The sequence below is a fragment of the Lissotriton helveticus genome, chromosome 6 (assembly GCF_964261635.1).
Source record: "Lissotriton helveticus chromosome 6, aLisHel1.1, whole genome shotgun sequence".
In the NCBI taxonomy this organism is placed as follows: Eukaryota; Metazoa; Chordata; class Amphibia; order Caudata; family Salamandridae; genus Lissotriton; species Lissotriton helveticus.
The window spans coordinates 363,942,710-363,949,581 of NC_136067.1; positions in this window are offsets into that span (position 1 = coordinate 363,942,710).

Below are 6,872 nucleotides of genomic sequence, written 5' to 3' on the forward strand. Positions count from 1 at the left end.
TAGGAGGCGGGGGTACTGTGGGAGAACCAAGAGAAGGAATAGTTTCAGGCACCTCCGTAAGGGAAGCTGTAGATGTGGAAGGCGCCTGAGCAACATCACTTTGAACAACAACCACCACAGGCTCTGACTGGGACAAACCTGCACGCAGTGCCTTTCTATCCAAGGCTTTTTGCTTAAGGCACAAGGTTTCAGCACGTTCTTTCTCCGCATCCTCGTCCTGCAGAGACTTGATGTCCATGTCTGTTGCGGAAGGATCAATACCATAGGCGGCATCAGTCTCCTCCTCCTCCTCCTCAACCTCCTGATTGGAACCACATCTCTTAATTTCTATACCGTCTATTACCCCTAAGATGGCGGAGTCAGTAATATCTGGAACTGGAACATAAACGGACGCTGCATCAGGCGGGGCTGGGGCAGGAGGTGGAGGACCCTGCGCGCTAGCAGCAGAAGCATAAGAAAATTTACTTTTAGGACAGGTTTTGAACAAATGATCTACACCACCACAGAGGTTACATTTTTTGGGTACCACACAGTTCTGGGCCCTGTGATCAAAGCCTCCACAATTCCTACACGCCATACCAGAACATTGCACTTTTGCGTGGCCAAATTGCTGACAGAGCCTGCAAAACTGGGGCTGTCCGGAATAGACCAAAACCCCTTATTTGCCCCTAATGTGAAGGTCTGCGGCGGATGCGCCAGACCCCCAATACCCGCAGGATCCTATTTGAAGGTGACAACATATTTAGGTTTCCCATTCCATATCCCACAAATATTGTGAACTTTTTGGCCACCCCTAATAGTATCACAGTAACGAGTAAAATACACCTCAATGATCCTGTGGTCTGCATAAGGATTGTACATATGTACCACCAGGGTCACCTCCTATGGGGCAGACATAGAGGTGACAGTGAGACCCTGAAAGGGCTTGGTTTCCTGACGATGCGCCACACATTGCAAAAAATCTTTACAGATAGTTTCACTTGAAAAGGTCACATCAAAAATGCCCCAGTTTGAGAAATCCTGTATACATTCTATAGCACGTTCAACAATTTTACATTCTTTCTTGAAAATAGCGTCAACCAAAAAAAGCTAATTTTTTTCCTTTTTGTAAGCCTCACCATCCTCTACACGTACAGTGTTAAATATGAAACCAAAACCCCGTGCATTACCCATGCGGGAATAAGCCATGCTGATGCCTGTACAGCCCGGGGGAGGAGCCCCCAACAAGGAGAAAAAAGAAAAGTGCCAAGCTCCGTGTTGAGGGATAGGAGCAAGTGTAGAAACTTAATGGCAAGAAAAAAACACAAATACAACCACAAAGAAACTTATAGACGAGCTGGCAGCTGCCACTGCTCGCAATGCAATGTATCACCAAAGTCACTGAAAAAGCAGAAAGTTCCTAAGGGGTTAAAATATCACGAGTGTGTAGTATGCAGGTTATACCAAAGAAATCCAAATATGAGACATCCAAGTTGAATTCAAGATTTATTCTTGTTAGGACCCACGACCAGTACAACCTTGATGAAGTCTACTTCTTGAATGATACACATAGCTAAACAGAATAGGAACACTCAATAATAAGTAAGGAATTCTACATTCATAACATTCCTTAAAGCAAAAGAACATCTTACCTACATATTACACACCTCCCTCTTTTTTTAATTTTTTTTAGATTGATTCACAAAGAGAGAGAAAACAAAAAAAATATATATAAACAAAAATGAATAAATAAAAACTAAAATAAAACAAAAAATAATAATACACATACTCTCTGGAATAAATAGGAGCAGATCTTAAACGTGTACTACATCTTGTAACACTTTCGCCACTTCCACCAGCAATATCACTGGAGCGAGCAGGTAAAAATTCGGAACCTACTGACCCACTCCTAGAATGTGAATCCCCTCTATCAAAAACACATCCAACATCTCTCTAAGCCGGACTTTCCAGATGCCCAGTTTGATTTGATTCAGACAATTTATCAAGATCAAACCAATCCTGTCTATGACAAGGTGTAGTTGAGTTAACTTTCTGTAAAATAATATTAGCTTGTTCAGAAGAAACCTTGACTAATGCATTACTGTTCCACCACCCTGTATTTTGTAACAAAACAGCAGTTTTGTTACTCTTCAAAACTTTTACTGGTTCAGAAAATGTAGACTGTCCTTTACACACTTTATTGGGTTTTTTAACCAACACCCAATCCCCAACCTTGAGAACACCATCTTTAACATGCATTTTCTTGTCATAATTTGTCTTATAACTGTTTTGTTTTTCCTCAACATGTTCCCTAACCTTCCTCAAATCAATATTATGACATTGTCCAACTTTTCCCAACAACCAAGATGGAGTGATAGATGAAATAGGTTTCCTACCCCTTAAAAGAATAAAAGGAGCAACATCAGTAGTACTCTGGGGCGTTATATTGTAATACCAGATCTTGAATTGCAAAAATTCAAATACATTCAAATTATTTGCCACTGCCGTCTGAATTCCCTCTTTTATCAACCTATTCGCTCTCTCCACTAAACCATTGGAGGCTGGACTATACAAAGGTACTCTTATATGTTTAACATCTTGTTTAATAAGAAAATCCTCAAACATTTCAGAAACAAAATGAGATCTGTTATCCATGACCACTTCTTTGACCCTGCCTTCCATTAGAAACAAAAACTTTAAGAAAGCGACAGCTGAAGCTGAATCAGCATTACTAACAAATGAAAAGTAAAGCCATTTCAAATAGTAATCTTTGGCTACAATCAAAAATCTCTTATCACTCCCAAATATATTTAAGGGACCAGTGAAAACTAACCCAATCTTTTCCCAAGCATTACCAGGCCAATTGACTGGTATTAGTGGACTATTCAAAGTTTTCCAATGCTTGTCTGAGCATAAACATTCTGAACAAGTGTCCACATGTCTCTTTACCTGACCATCAATACCTGACCACCAGTACATCTGTCTTATCTTCTTAACAGTGGCAGAAATCCCTAAATGGCCCTCATGGGCTAAGGCAACAATATTAGATCTTAAATTCGCAGGAGGAACAAATAAATCCTGTCTCATTACAATATCTTCACTACTGATAATTCAGATGCAACTTGAGCAAAATTTCTCAATTCCATGGACATATTTCTATCTTGTGGCCAACCCTTAACCAGAAATTTCTTCACCTGAGTTAAACAATCATCTTTTATGGAACTATTCAACCATTCTGACTCAGAAATCTTGAACTGTTCATTAATGTCATTAACAGTAAAAACATACTCCACATTATCAAAATTTTTACCAGAGCACTCACTCAAATCATCAGAATCAGATGGCAACCTGGACAGACAATCAGCTCTTACGTTCCTCCCTCCAGGAATATACTTAATTTCAAAATTAAATTCCTGTAATTTTGACAAAATACGAATCAATCTGAGTCCCCTAACATGAATATTAAAGATTTATGATCTGTATGTAATTCATACCTAGTCCCCCATATATACATTCTGAATTTCTCAGAAGCCAAGCACATGCCAACGCTTCTCGTTCTATTGTGCTATAGTTCTTCTCACTAGAATTCAACGTGCGGGAGGCAAATGCAATAGTACATTCCTTTCCAACTGACTAAGAACAGCTCCTAAGCCTCTAGCACTGGCATCGACTGTAATAATACAATTTACACCGTTTGTAAATGGCTTGATTGCTGGAGCCGTCACAATACGGTTTTTTACAGATTCAAACACTTTTTGACACATTTCTGTCCAGATGTATTTCACATGTTTTTTTTTAGAAGATTCCTCAACGGTTGCACAATAACTGCATAGCCTTCAACAAAGCGAGCATAAGATTCGCTTAAACCTAAAAAGGCGTGCAGAGAGTCTTTATCTGTGGGAACACTAGCATCATTAATCCCTTTAAGTAATGAAACCTTAGGTTTTATACCCTCTGGAGAAATGGTGTGCCCTAAATAGTTAACCTCCTGCGTTAAAAATTTACATTTACCAATATTAACATTCATGCCATTAGATCCAAGCTTTTCCAACACTTCATCCAACAAAGCAATATGTTGATCCAATTTTACAGTATGGATCAAGATATCGTCCTGAAATGCTTGTATTCCAACACGATCACCAAAGACTTTGTCCATAATACGTTGAAAAACGCTTGCGGCTGACGCCAGACCAAATGGCATGCGCTTATACTTGTACACACCAAACGGTGTGACAAACGTGGTTAAGTGTTGAGAGTCTCTATGAAGAGGTATCTGATGATACGCAGAACGTAAATCAATTGTTGAAATATATTTACTACCCCCCACTCTAGCTAACATTTCATATATCCTAGGAAGAGGATGGCAATCAACAAGGATATTTCTATTCAGGACCCTTAAATCGGATGTATGACCCGACATCGCAAACGTTTACAACGCGTGCTTTTACCACGCTGTTTTTACATCGCTATTACTATTACATCGTGTGTTTATTCACCGCATGTCGTTTCAACGCTAATATGTTTCCCCCTATGGAACAAAGCATTACCACGTATACAAATACATCGCGCGGCCATTACAACGCGTAGTTTTCTCTTTTGCCTCTATAACTGTCTGGGACGAGGCTGCAGGGAAACCATGTTTTTTTGTGTGACCAGCCGTCCCGCGCCTCCTCCCATCTTTTCTTTTCGCCTGCATTTCTAGTCTTTAAAAACGTGCAACAGTGGTTTAATATAAATGGTTGTTTGCTTTGAGAAGGATACAGAACAGTCTGCCATATCGTTCTGTTCACGGTACACATTTAGAAATATTGAATAACGGTATTGAGTAATAATGTGAGGATAGAAAGGGAAACTGCTTAATACTTTTCAAATTTAAAATGTGACGGGAAGGATGATCACTTCTAAAAATATCTGACGAAGGCTCTTGAACCCCAAAGAAAAACTGTCACCTGCCCGCATTGATGACCGTGTCAGCACTGGGAACCTGCTCCTCTGTGTTTTGTTATAAACAGATGACCTGGAATCCTACCCTGACAGCACCATTATCAAGCAACCCTGGAAAGCCTGCAACCCTGGAAAGAAGAAAAGAGACGGGTTTAAACTATCACTTTTGTGTCATTCGGGGGCCCGGGGCCCGTGCAAGTAGCAATCTGTTTTTGTGAGCGACGGGCCTGATGGATGGTATTATTTATGATTTTATGTAACAAGCCAGGTCTGTCACTCCGCCAGAGATGCACCAAAAAAAAACAATTTCTGTATTTTGAAGGTGGCTGCGCCACTGTCGTGCGCCTACAGCACATGTGGCAGACAATCTGTGACTGACAGCTGGCATGCAAGGCATCCGATGTGGCCTTACTTGAAGATGTAACCGTGTCAGTGCCACGCAAAATGTATGGACCACCAGAACACGACATAACCTGATGCAGTCAACCCACCCCACAATGGTGCACCGCCAGGACAACATGACCAGAGCACAAGCAGCACCCTTCATAATGTGTGCTCCGCCCAACGCCACACAATCTAGAGCAAAGTCACAATCCCCCACTGTGAGCACACTGTACAACGTGTGCAGCCATACAATCGGACACAGTCAAACCTGTCATAAAGTGTACACAGGATGCACCTACACAATCCAAGCCAGACACTATAAGCAGCCTGCATACTGTGATACAGTCAGTACAAACATAATGCAAGACATGCTGCACACAGTGTGCTATGTACACAGCAACCAGCAACCTGCATATTTACTCCGCCCCTTCACAGCATGCTATGAAGTATTTGCAATGCAATAGGTCACTCATTTACGAATTTCATAAATGCGACACCTATTGTATTGCAAATGTTCATTTATTGTGGTGGCTCTTATGGTACAGGGCTTTTTCGTGCAGCTTCGGGTTGCTTTTTGGAACGTCATCGCTGCCGATTACAGGGAAGCACAACGAGACAGGCAGAGCCTGCACGATCACAGATGGCAATATGTAGAAGAAGAAAACAAGACAGCCTCCTTGACCTGTGACGGTCAGCAAATTAGGGCTACACTGCTCCAGGGGTGGAGGGAGCAAAGAGGGGCTCCTCGCGGTGGTGTGTGAACGTGTGGTGCAGAGATGCTGATCAGTGCATCGTGCTTACGTTTTAAAAGATATTGTGACTAATGACCTCTTGACCAATAGAGATAATTCTTTCTTGCGATCTCTTCATATTACCAGCTGATTCACGGGGCAGATGCCATGCCTCATACCAACACCTCGGAATTCCAGAGCGGTAACACTGCCCCTAGGATCCTGCCCCCTAACCCGAACCACCCATCATGCACCCATCCACCATGCATCCATCACCAATTGTTGCCTAACCCATTCATCCATCCATCCACCCACCCAACCACCCATCATGCACCCATCCACCATGCATCCATCACCAATTGTTGCCACCCATTCAACATCCATCCATCCACCCAACCACCTATCCACCCATCCATCATGCATCCATCACCAATTGTCGCCACCCACCCACCCATTCATCCATCCATCCACCATGCACCCATCCACCCATCCATCACCAATTGTCACCACCCAACCACCCACCCATTCATCCACCCACCCAACCACCCATCATGCACCCATTCACACTTTCATCCATCCTCCCATCATGCATCCATCCATCATCCATCCATCATCCATCCATCCACCCATCCATCCATCATTCATGCATCCATCCATCACCCATCCATCTACCCATCATCGATCCATCCATCCACCCACCCATCCATCATTCATGCATCCATCCACCCATCCATTCAATCACCATCCAGCCCCCCACCCACCCATCATTCATGCATCCATCCATCACCCATCCATCTCTACCCATCCACCCATCATCCATCCACCCAGCCACCC